The sequence below is a fragment of the Rhincodon typus genome, chromosome 6 (genome assembly GCF_021869965.1).
Source record: "Rhincodon typus isolate 14 chromosome 6, sRhiTyp1.1, whole genome shotgun sequence".
In the NCBI taxonomy this organism is placed as follows: domain Eukaryota; kingdom Metazoa; phylum Chordata; class Chondrichthyes; order Orectolobiformes; family Rhincodontidae; genus Rhincodon; species Rhincodon typus.
This window is the reverse complement of record NC_063337.1, coordinates 84,028,343-84,041,692: the sequence shown is the minus strand read 5'-3', so window position 1 is coordinate 84,041,692 and position 13,350 is coordinate 84,028,343.

The following is a 13,350-nucleotide window of genomic DNA, read 5'->3' as shown; positions in this document are numbered from 1 at the left end:
TCTGATTGTCCTTCATTTCTCTGTGCCCTTGCTTCATTGCAGCAACTGCAACAATAACGCCTACTGTGGTTGGATCTATCTGTCACTCTTCCAATGAAGCTATATAGGGAATAGGACCTTGGTATTATGACCAGTCAGCATTTGCCACAGTTAAAATAGAGTTTTGCATACTCTATACTGTGGGACATGTAGGACTCAGAATGTAATGACATGGAAAGCTTCTACTTGCAACTTTTACCTATGAGGGTTGTCATTGGATATTCAATAGCCTCATTGTATCATCATAGGACATCTCTGAGTTATTTAGAATAAAGTTTTTCTCTTTGGACTGCATCAGCACTTTTCATTACAATGCTGCTGCTCTGTGCTCAGGGGCAAGCACGCAGCTCATGGATTGGAACTGGGCTCTTCACTTGTTGTTTCAGTGCTCACTCACTTTGTGCCTACATGGATGCTTCATTCAGAACTTACAAGCTCACAGTCCTTCTGTCTTGCCTTACCTTACCTTTTTAGTACAGACAAAGAGCGAGATAGCTTTCATGGCTGTCAGTAGTGTCCAGGCAAGGGGCAGACACATTGCTGTTTAGCACACTGTAATGTCAATGTCACATGTACAGCATAGAATCATCATAGAATCCCGACAGTGTGGAAACTAGCCCTTCGGCCCAACAAGTCCACACTGACCCTTGGAGCATCTCACCCAGAACCATCCCCCTATAACCCACCTAATTTACACTTCCCTGTACACTATGGGCAATTTAGCATGGCCAATCCACCTACCCTGCACATCTTTGGATTATGGGAGGAAACCGGAGCACCTGGAGGAAACCCACGCAGACACGGGGAGAATGTGCAACTCCATATGGACAGTTGCCCAAGGATGGAATCGAACCCGGGTCCCTGGCACTGAGAGGCTGCAGTGCTAACCACTGAGCCACCGTGCCACCCCATGTGCTGTTTATGCAATAAACACTGAATGTGCTTCACCAAATGATCATGCTGGACTATGTAAGGGGAATAGTCCTCTGTTAAATAAAGGAAGCTGCATTTAGTCAAGGAATACAGGCACAGCATGTCAAGAACATTGTCCAATCTTAGTCCAGAGGCTCGGACATGGACAGTGGGTCACTTGGGATGCCAAGATTCAGTGTATCCCTATCACTATAGTCTTGGCCACAACCTGTTCTGTAGTTGTTGCTACAGCACCTGAGTGCTGGTGAATACCAATATATTCAAGAGTGAGCATAAGTTTTGCGGCTCTGGAAGTTTTTGATTCAGTTGAGGAGTTGAACTCTGACATTGCACCACATCAGGATAGGGGAAATTTACCTGAACATTTTGCTCCACAAGATGATCACACCTTTCAGGTTAGATAAATCAAATTTAGCCTGTGATTCAGGACAGGGGGATGCAACAGCAAATATTAGGATCTGGGGAGCAGTGATGGGTTTCTGTTCATGGGGCACTTCCACAAATACTGAGACAGAAGGGAACTGTTCCAGTGGGATGGACTTCATTTGAATCATGTTAGGATCAGTATCTTTTCAAATTGAATAACTAGGGTTGGAAGGAAGGGTGTGGGAGTTGAGGACTTGGCAGGGCATGGGGGGCGGGGATCGCGCAGAGAGTTGGGGGTTGTGTTCAGGTGAAGGGAATGTAGACGTACAAAGCAGAATGACATGACAGCATCACATCTATTTGGATACTTATACTCAGAGTAGCACAGGAAAGGACAGACTGTACAAAACTGTATAAAACGCTGGTTAGGGCACGGCTACAGTATTGTATGCAGTTCTGGAATCCACATTATAGGGTGGATGTGATTGAACTGGAGAAGGTGCAGAGGAGATTTACCAGGATGTTTCCTGGGCTAGAGAGTTTTAGTTATGAAGAGAGATTGGATAGCCCGGGGTTGTTTTCCTTGGAGCAGGGGAGACTGAAGGGAAAACATGAGGTGGAGGGATCAATGACAAGGGACATAGATTTAAGGTAAGGGGCAGGAGGTTTGAGGGGATGTGAGGAATTTTTTTTAAACTCAGGAAGTGTGGTAGCAAATTGGAATGCACTGTATATCAGGATGGTAGAGATAGAAACTCTCATTGCATTGAAAAAATAGTCAGATGTGCACTTATGATATCAAAGCATCCAAGGCTATGGGCCAAGTACTGGAGAATGGGATTATAATAGTTAGATGTTTGTTTTTGACTGGTGTAGACTTGATGAACTGAAAGGCCTTTTTCTGTGTTGTGGTCTTCTGTGACTCTATGATTCTAAACATTGAAAAACAGAAAGAAATAGAATGCTTTGGGGGGGCATGCGAATTGGAGGAGGGAAGAAATAGTAAAAAATTAAGAGCCGCTAGATGAATGGATGAAGAACATATGCTGGAAATCTAGAAACCCAGGACCAGCATCAGTCTCCAGTGGATTTGGAGCTGTCTCCTACTGTGGAGCTTCCCGCCATAAGTACCCTCACAATGTAGTGAAGATGCAGGGGAGCCACAGTTGCTTGTCATTCATGGAATGCTGTGCAGATGAGAGAGTGCTTTGCTGTGTTTAGAGTTGGATGCCAGAATGCCATGTCATGCCATCCAGTGATTCTACTGTAGCCACCATGATTTTGGGACAGCCCCTACCTATCAGGTTTCCGTCTAGGTCATATCCAGGAATTTGTACCATCACCGTCCAGATGGAGGATTCCACTTGATCCTCAGAATCTGTTCTCCTGACAATTGGAGGATGCACCAAAGCTGTGGAATAGATGATGGGGATCCATGAAAGTTGCAGCATTGTACTAAGTTCTTCAGAAGGAACTATGTCTTCAGCATCCCATAGCATCGGCCAATGCAAAACAGATAGGATTTCCTGTGAGCCTTATTCAGTGGAACTTAGTTGTGCAAAGTCGTCTTTCACTGTTTGCAAATGTATTGATGCTGCTGAAGCCAGCACCCTCTGTTTATTGGCAACTGCAAGTCAGATTTAACAGCCTGATCTTTCTATATCTTTGATTTTTTTTAGAAAAGTAATAGTTAAGCTTACAAAAATAGACGGAATGATTGTCCCTCTATCTTAGGAACAGGAGTAGACCATTCAGCCCCTTGAGTCTGTTCCACAATTCAATGAGATCTTGGATGCTCTTTGGCCTGACTTCATATATCTGTCCTTGACCCATATCTCTTAATATCTTTACTCGACAAAAAGTTACCTTTCTCAGATTTAAAATTAACAACTGATCTATCATCCACTGCCATGTTTGGACGAGAGCTCCAAATATCTACCACCCTTTGTGTATAGAAGTGCTTCCTAACATCTCTCCTGAATGAACGGTCTGGCCCTAGTTCTCAGACCAGGTTCCCTAGTTCTAAAATCTCCAACCAGTGGAAAAAGTGTATCTTAATCTATTGTCTTTTCCTGTTAATATCTTGAAGATTTCAACCCGATTACCCCTTAAGCTTCTAAATTCAAGAGAAAACAGGCCTAATTTGGATAATTTCTCCTCCTAACTGAATGCCGAAGTCCAGGTATTATTCTTGTAAACCTACATTGAACTCCCTCCAAAGCCAATATATCATCCCTAAGGTGTGATATCCAGATCTACTCACAGTACTCCAAGTGGGATCTAATTAAAGTTTTGTATAACTGCAACATAACTTCTGCATCCTTATACTCCAGTCGTCTTCATATAAAGGCCAATGTTCTCTTAGTTTTCTTGATTATTCTCTATACTTGTTCATGACATTTTAGAGGTCTAAGGTACCTGAACCTGCAAGTCAGTAATCTCATACCATCTAGAAAGTACCCTGACCTATCCTTTTTCAGGCCAAAATGGGTAACTTCACACTTGCTTACGTTGAACTCTATCTGTTACTTTTTTTTCATTCACTTAGTCCATCAATATTGTTTTGTAATTTTGTGTTATCATCTACACTGTCTACAATCCTGCCTAACTTTGTGTCATCAGCAATTTGGATGTCTATGACTTTCTATGCCATTATCCAAGTTGTTAGCTCATAATGTGAATAATTGAGGGCCTCACACAGATCCTTGTGGGACACTAGTGATCACATCCCACCAACTTGAGCACTGAAATATGTAATTTCCTGGTTTTCCTCTTTTGCCCTTCTTAAAAAGCAAACTGATATGAGCAATTTTCCAATCCGGAGGGATGACGTTTGTATCTAGGGAACTCTGAAAGTTTATATTTAGGGCATCTACAATGTGTTTCCCTACTTTCTTTAACAGCCTCAGTTGGAAAGCATCAGGTCCTGGAGATTTATCTCTCTTTAATTTCATTAACTTTCTTGTTACTGATGTTCTACTTTTGTTAATTTTATTCAATCCCTGTCCCAATGCACTATTAATTTCCTCAGGATTTCCAGCGGGCTATCCTTCTTTTCTACTATAAATACTGAGGGCAAGGTAATTATTCAACATGTCTGCCATTTCCCCTATAGTCATTGACAAGCCTGTCAAAGATTCATAGTAGTCTGGGTGCTATGGAAAGGATAGGTATTGGTCAGACAGTGTTAGAAAATTGCAAGCTCCTAAGGATGGCAAGCTTCTGCACTTTTATTCTTTTCACAGTTAAAATGCCCTTTGTTCCTGCAGCTGATGATGAGAAGCATATGTATATATAAAAAGTATTTATACTATATATATATAAGCATGATAACAAATTTACGATGAAATGCCATCCATGTGACCCTTGAAGACTCATGAGGTCTTCTTTCTCCTTTACCTCCCACTGAATCAAACTGCAGTCCTAGTGACTGCAGCTGGAGTGGAGGCAACACAGTCCATAATGAAGTCTGATTGCCATGGAGATCTGGTCAGGTGACCCGAGCGTGGTTGTGGCCAAAGGGTCCAGACATGTTGAGTAAGTCCAGTCCAGAGACGAGTTTACTTTCCTCAGCTTGAACTTCCACTGGACTGAGCATAGGTGAAGGTTGAGGGCCCAGGAGTTTCATGAGATGAAAGTTCTGATGGACCTGTGTGTAGTTCTTCATCTGATTGGGTATCGACTGATACTGCCCTGTCTCCTTGTGAGGTAGGGACACCTGGAGCAAAGCCAAGGTCCCTTGTCCCCTTGTTGCCTTGTCATTGTTGCTAAGCACCAATGGCTAGAAGGACGGAGTGGACATCTGCATATCAGCAAAAACTGAGTGTGCTGGACCAGTCTGGCCTAATGTTGCCACCAGGGTCAGTGTAATATCCACATTTCTTCTGGCAATCCCAAGGAAAGAAGATGACCATTCTCTCCAACACCCTACCCATTGGGAGCTCCAGGTCCCTGTCAGTAAATTGGAATGCCACATTGCCACTATCAGCCATCTCTAGGTCATTTCTATGAGACTGCAGCAGTGAAGAGAAGATCCTGAGTGCCTATGAGCTGTTGCACAGCCTACGTTAAATATGAGACAACAAGGTGCAGGGCTGGATGAACACAGCAGGCCAAGCAGCATCATAGGAGCAGAAAGGCTGACGTTTCGGGCCTAGACCCTTCATCTTCTATGTTAAATATGGTTGTGATGGTAGTGATCCCTTTACGTTCTGGCAGTGATGATACTTTCACGACTGGCATACACATGGGAGTGTGAGCATGCTGTCACTGAGGGGTCGTACATGCATAATAAGGTGGGCAGCATAAAATTACATGAGATGGCTCATGGAGAGGACTCCTCAATGAAACTCCTCAAAATTGACATGTTGAATTTTCATAAAACCAGCCCAATGTCACTGAGTAGAAGTCTTGCATCAGGAAAATGGACCCTTACAGCAATTTAGAATATTGTTCTATATTGACACCCCTTTTTTCCACTAATCAGCTACCAGTATTCTGTATCCAGTCAGAAATTATGAAATTATGTGATTATGGGGTGATTCATAAATGCTGGTAAAGAGAACGTGTGTCTCTTTTTAGCATTTTGGGACAGTACTTGGAGGTTCTCTTTAATAGCATCAACACAAATTCTTTAGTCCTTGACTGTTTTCCTCCCGTCAAAGATTTCACTTTTATCAGTATTAACACTTCTTGATTGAGGACTGTCTGACTATAACCTGGTGTTGTGTGATTTCTGACCATGCCCATACCAGTCCCAACACGGGCACCTCCATGTCTTGATTGATGCACTGAAATCTCTCTATACTCACAGTCTTCTGCTGCATCTTTGATTCTTGTGCTTGCCATAATCCTTTCTGATGTCACCTTGTTCTACAACCAGGTTTTGCTGAAATGCAGGCGTCAACTGCAGTATAAACAAATTAGCAATTTATCGAGATGCAAGGCAGCTCAGTATTCAGTTTATTCACAGCTCAGGCCAAGCTGCCAAGAATCCATCAATCCCACAATTTTACATACAGCTCAAATATTTTGTTTTGTTAAACTCCACTTTGAAACTTAGTCAAATGTTAATATAAAATCAAATAATTGATTCTAAAGATTAATTGTTAACTGATAAGAAATACAGATTGCATACTTACTGGCTCACTTGACTTGTGTTGCATGTATCCATTCAGGACTTAAACTTACACGTCAGCCTTCCTTAACCTGCATTGGTTATTTGCATTTCAGTACATGTAAGACAGAATAAACATAAACATATTTGGATAGCTATTTATTAATAGCTTTTATTGTTTGTCTTCCGCTGCTTATTTCTCTTTATCTAGCTCGTAGTGAAAACAGGTTATATGTATCACACACACAATATTTCATGCTAAGACCCTGGTTTTCATCAGGCTGGAGGGTCTCTCTGTCATGGCAAAAATGGTCTGGAATTTCAAGTTCTGCACCCCCACTCCCCCAAACATGAAATTGTCAATTTCAGGAGGGCAGGAATGGTGTTGTCTTGGAATTTGCACATAAACAATTTACAGAGACCACTTAACTCATCAGTTGACTCTGTATGATTTTGATGAGGATGCATCCGAAATTCAAAGTATGCTGATTAGATCTGGTGGTAGAAGATCTGAATCATGTGAATTTGCTTTTGATAGCCAGGATATTATTTTGGCAGGGAGTTGATTTAGAGTTGGCTAGACAGCTGTTTTTGCGAAGCACGGTGATGCTAACAATGTTACAATGAAGCCTCCTCCTTTTCAATCTTTCTGCTCACCCGAGGTAAGGTGACCCTAGGATTAAACCACGGCCAATCATATCAATGAGAGAGCAGTCCTATGGTCTGCCAAGGCTATGACGACTTTACCAATATATTATTCTTTTGGAGAAGTTAGGTATCCTTTTGGATCTGATTCCAGAGCATCTCTGGAGGAGGTAAGACATCCTCTTAGGAGAGATCAGATGCCACTGGAATTGTTAAAATTAGACAATATGCATCAAAATAAATACATGAGTTTATTGCGACTTCCAAATTATCAAAGTGAGCTATTAAGACTGTCAAAGGGACTTATCAAACATTTAAACGCCAGTCCTTTAGTCTTTAAAACAAAGTCCGAAAACCTTTAGGAAAGAAACTAATAATTGCTTTACATTTCACTATGTTGACATAAACTGAGGAGTTCCATTGCTGGATTCAATCTGCATGATTGGTTTCCTCCCACAGTCCAAAGATGTGCAAGTTAGGTGGATTGGCCATGCTAAATTGCCCGTGGTATTCAGGGATGTGTAGATTAGGTGGGTTATAGGGGGATGGGCCTGGGTGGGATGCTCTGAGGGTCGGTGTGGACATGTTGGGCCAAAGGCCCTGTTTCCACACTGTAAGGATTCTATGATTTATCAAAGAAAACCTAACTGGGCTCTGGTAATGAAGTGGTAGTGTTCAAGTCCTATCTGCTCTAGAGGTGGATGACAACATATCTGAACAAGATTAGAAACATTTTAAAAATACACCTAATAAATAATTTTGTGGGAATAATATGCTAATATTTCATAAACACAGAGATCATACAAGAAATGGCTTCAAATTGTTGCAACACTTAAGGATCACAATCTTGCTGGAAGAAACAAAGTGATGGATTCTCAAATGCACCATTTACAGCTGTGTCTGTTGCACTGAAATATAACTTTCAAGTTGCCAGATTCCTTTGACTACATTGTGATGCTAGACAGATGGGAATTTACAAAATGATTTGTGAAAGACCAACTTACAAGGAATCCAAAGCTAAAATTACTGGACACTAGATTGCATTGTTTGTTTTCTCCTTTTCCATTCAATTCATCAGAATTTGGCCATTCCAATATAAAACTTTGCGAATGAAAGACAAATTATGATGCTGCTTGGCCTGCTGTGTTCATCCAGCTCTACACCTTGTTGTCTCGGGTTTTCAAGCATCTGCAGTTCCTACTATCTCATGTCCAGTACATATTCAGCTTTCAGTGAATTTTGTTTTGAAAAAAAGGATGTGGTATGAGAATCCAGCCCAGACCAAGAAGCTGGCCATATTTTTGAGTGAATTGAACCCCATTGTGAGGTTTTGCAATTGTACCTGATTTCAGGCTTTTAAGAGGGTCATACAATAATACGATACTTTACAGCGCAGGAATAGGCCCTTCAGTCCATGTAGCTTGCTCCAGTTCCCAGACTAATCTTTCTTATGCATAATAATAAGCTCCAGTTAAAAGCATTTAAAAGGACATGTAAAAAATAATTAAGAAACTCATCATTGTCTCTTGCTAGCACAGACTTTGAATATTGCTGAAAGGAAAATCATGTTGCTGAAGATTTCATCGTGCACTCTTCAGGCAAAATGGCACATTTCAAGCAATCACAACAATCTACGTTACAGGAGAAACGGTTTGATAAATTGTTGTGATTGTGACTGGCAAGAATGCCAAATTTCAGAAGACCATAACAATTTGTACAACAAGAGAAAAGGGTTTGATACATTACTATGGTTATTTGTTTGAAATTTAGCATTTTTGTATTTACCCTGGTGCATACAAGATGAAAAGCTTTGGCAACATGTCATTCTTTTGAGCAATATTTATACAAACTGCTATACACCAATATAGGTAGAAAATGGTTTGGTACAGTTTTTAAAATCATTTTCAGTTATTTAAAATTACATGATGCCCAGGTCTACAAAAAGTCTGATTTATTTATTTTAGAAGAGATTTATAAATGATAACATTGCGAAAAACCCATTTTCAGCTGTATCAATCAAAATGTCAAAGATAAAAGAAAGCAATCACTCTTACATGTGTAAATAATATTTTAAAACACATTTTTAAATACATTAAAACTTTGCCCAATTATCCTGATTTATTAACTTTTTTCTGCGTTTTCTGACTGGCAATTGAGTCTGAGTGGACGTTTGACGTGGAGGAAAATATAGCACATCTCAAAACTAATGCAATGTTGGCTGCAACTGGTACCAATTGTCAACTTTGTCTGACGCATAATATACTCTTTAATATGTTAAGAACATATCTTCATTTTCTCACTGGAGAAGGAAAACAAATTTCTGTGGCAACCTTTTAGATGCAAAATTAGATTCACGGGAAAGTGAGTCCTGTTTTATCATTTGACAGGTGATTAAGAACTAAATGGACAAGCTCCCCAACCCCACCCCTCAAAATGCATGCATGCATGAGCACACACACAGAGACATGCACACACACACACACACGCACACATGCACACACGCACTCACACGTGCACACACACACAAACATACACACACATACACACACGTATGCACACACACATACGCATACGCACACGCAGACACATGCGTGCACACACACGCACACACACACAAACACACACACACAGACATACACACACATGCACACACACACACATCTTCGAACTTGAATCTTAAAATGCAGTATGTTTAAATTTTATTTTCTGTGTTGGTTTCCAAGTTCCAACCTCACTCGGCTGCAGTTTGGATTGCGAACACATGAATTGAGAGCACGTAGATTGAGAACATGATGGTAGGTGTGTCCAGAAGCAGGGGTCACAGTCTGAGGATTCAGGATAGATGATTTAGGATGGAAATGAGGAGATATTTCTTCGCCCAAAGAGTGGTGAGCCTGTGGAATTCATTACCACAGGATGTAGTTGATGCCAAAACTTTGAATGTATTCAAGTGGTGACTAGATGTAGCACTTGGGGCGAATGGGATCAAAGGTTATGGGGAGAAGGCAGGATTATGCCATTGAATTGGACGATCAGCTATGATCGTGAACAATCACAGAACAGGCTCGAAGGGCTGAATGACCTCCTCCTGCTCCTATCTTCTATGTTTATCATAACTGCGTCAAGAAGGAAACCTTTTACTCCTCCCTCAACTAGTCTGCTGCTGTAACTCTCACCCATGCCTGCGTTACCTCTAGTCTTGGCTATTCCAACACAATACTGGCTGGTGTCCCACAGTGTACCCTCTGTTAACTTGAAATCACCCAAAATTCTGCTTCCCATGTTTGAAGTGTTATGCAAATTGTCATGGTTATTTGAAATTCTTGCCAATCACAGTCAAACAGTTTAACAAACCCTTTTCAACCATACTATAAATTGCTGTGATTGTTTGAAGTTTGGCAATCTTGCATTTCTCCTGAGCAGCGCAAGACGAAAGCTTCAGCAACATGCCTCTCTTTTCAGCAATGTTCAAGATCTGTACTAGCAAGAGACAATGATTAGCTTCTTAGATGAAAAAAAAATCACTCATCATCCCTATCCTTGCTGATCCACATTAACTCCTCATTGAGTAGCATAGAGTGGCTTTTAAAATTGCCACACTTGTTTTCAAATTCCTTCATGGCTTTGTCCTTCCGTTTCTCTGTTTCCTCTAGTTGCTTAGTCCTCTGCAAGATCCTCCAATTCTGGTCTCTTGAGCATCCATGGTTTTAATCCCTACTTGGTGTCTGAGTCTTCAGTTGCTTAACCCCAGAGCTGTAGAATTTCCCATCAATGCTATGCCCATAACTTCCCTTTCCTCCTCTAAGATGTGCCTGAGAACTTAACTCTTTGACCAAGCTTTTGCTTATCTGCCTTAACATCTTGCATGCCAATTTCTTTTTTAGATGCTCCTGTAAAATGCTTTGGTTATAATGGGGCTGCATTAATGTAAATTGCCTTTGCAAAATACGAAGTACACTCTCCTTTAAATGAGAGTCTGTAAAGTATGCAGCATTGCAGGTACTTAATTGTACCAGCGTTACTCATGGTGGAAAAACATTTTTGTTATCTTGCACTCTAGTGTGATGAACTGTCTAAAATTTACAATAGTTGCAAATGACTATCTATGGAATGTTCAGTGTTGAAGAAAATCTTCTGTTAAGTCAGAGATTCAGGTTGCAAACTATCATTGATGAAATGTAATTGTATTGCTCCAAAGTGAAAGGAACAGCTCCTACCTTGAAGTTCTTAAATTCTTTACAAATGTTTTCCTTTTAACTAAGACCATTGCAGTGCCAAGATGTATGCTGGAACTTTGAAATAAAAGAAAATGCATACAAGGCTCAGCAGATTGGGCAGCATCTGCGGAGCTAGGAATAGGGCTTACATGTCAGACATGGAGTACAGTTCTATTTCACACTTAATTGTACCACATATGAATCTAAGAAAAAATGTTACTGATCATAAATTGAACTAGGATCATCAAAATTTACAGTACAGAATATATTGCCCATTGCCATCATACCATCTGATAAGAAGTCATTTAGCCTAGTCAGATTTTCTGGTTCTTGGCCCACACCCTGTAGGTTATGAGACTTCAAGTGTGAACTCCATTATGTCTTAAATGTTGTGAGAGTTTCTGCTTCTATCATCCTTTCAAGCAGTAAGTTCCAGACCTCCAGTATCCTGTGAGAGAAAAGAAATATTCTCGAAATTTCTCTAAGATTCCTAATTGTTACCATAAATTTGGTTACATCCACCCTCAAAATAAGATGAGCAAAACCTTCTTATCTACTCTAATTAGAAACCCTTGTAATTTCATATCCTTCAATCCAGCCTGCCCTTAGCCTCCTTTTTCTCCACCTTTGTCTAATTGATGGTATTTTGGATTGACACAGTTATTTGAATTCTCAAAATTCCAGTTGCTCTTTCTGGAGTTATTTTGTAATTTTTCAACTTCACCCAAAGAAATTGAGACAGAATCTCTGAAGCAAAGCGAAAACATCTACAGAGAGCTAGATATGCCATTGTTGGTTTCAAGAAAGCATTGAAGAACCATTAAAAATACAGCTGTAATGTTATGTTAGTATAGTTACAGCATCTTAAGGCAAAACAATGGCCCATGGGGTGGGGAGGGACCATTAATTTGGGCACCATGTCAATGATGTTCTCAGTGCCTATCCCTGTTGCAATTTGCCTGTGTCGATATTTTCTGATCAACCTGTTCGGAGATGTCATTACACACCTCTGGAGGAGTTGGGACTTGAAGCTGGGCCTCCTCATTCAGCTTAAGGACACTACGATTGAACCACAGGAGCCCCCTACCCGTACCAATGCATGCGAGGTCGCAAGTTGGTCCATCAGTTTATGATCTAATTGAAGCCCTCAAGTGGTCAACTAATGATCTGAGGGTGGATGAGAACGATGACAGTGTCCAGCCTGATTACTCTCATTGTTTGTGCTGCTGGCTGGTCCTTTGTTTAATTTACACTTATATAGGATGAATTGAAAATCAGGTCAATGAACAGAAACTCCAAGCGATTCTGTTTTGAGCATGATAAGTCTTTTTTCCCACCCTTTGCATGGTATTGCAGTATAAAGATAGAAACACAGATGAAAAGTGACATTTAAAATGACCTCGTTGTTTGAAACTGCAGTGAAATCTGGTTTAATGTTGTGACACTGTATCATTCCGACTTAGAAGAATGTCATTCAATTCACCCTGCTAAGCTGGCACTTCTAAGGGGCAATTCATGTACTGCCATATCCCCCAGCATCCCTGACACACCCCTGCACATTCCTCCTTTTGAGGTATTTTGGAATAACAAGGAAATGTTGAAAAATTTATTGTGGTATAATGAGAGTCATGAGAATTGGAGTGATGTAACTGATTTTGAGATCAATAGAAGAGAGTTGAAGAGCCTCACTTAGGGATAAGGAACAAGAAGCCTTGGGCAGTACTTGTGCAGTTCAGAGATAATCCAGTCAGGCACTCGTTATCTCTGCTACCTGAACATTAAGGTGTAGAGCTGGATGAACACAGCAGGCCAAGCAGCATCAGAGGAGCAAGAAGGCTGACATTTCGGGCCGAGACCCTTCTTCAGAAAGTATTGGCTTAAATCACAAGATAATTCTAAATGATTCATACTTAAATTTTTTTTCGCAGTCGACCAGTTCTTTTAGCAATAAAACATTGAATGCTGCTTTTTTGCAAAACATATATTTCCTTTGTTAACATCAGGTGAAAGTAAATTCTATGCCAGTTTTATTAT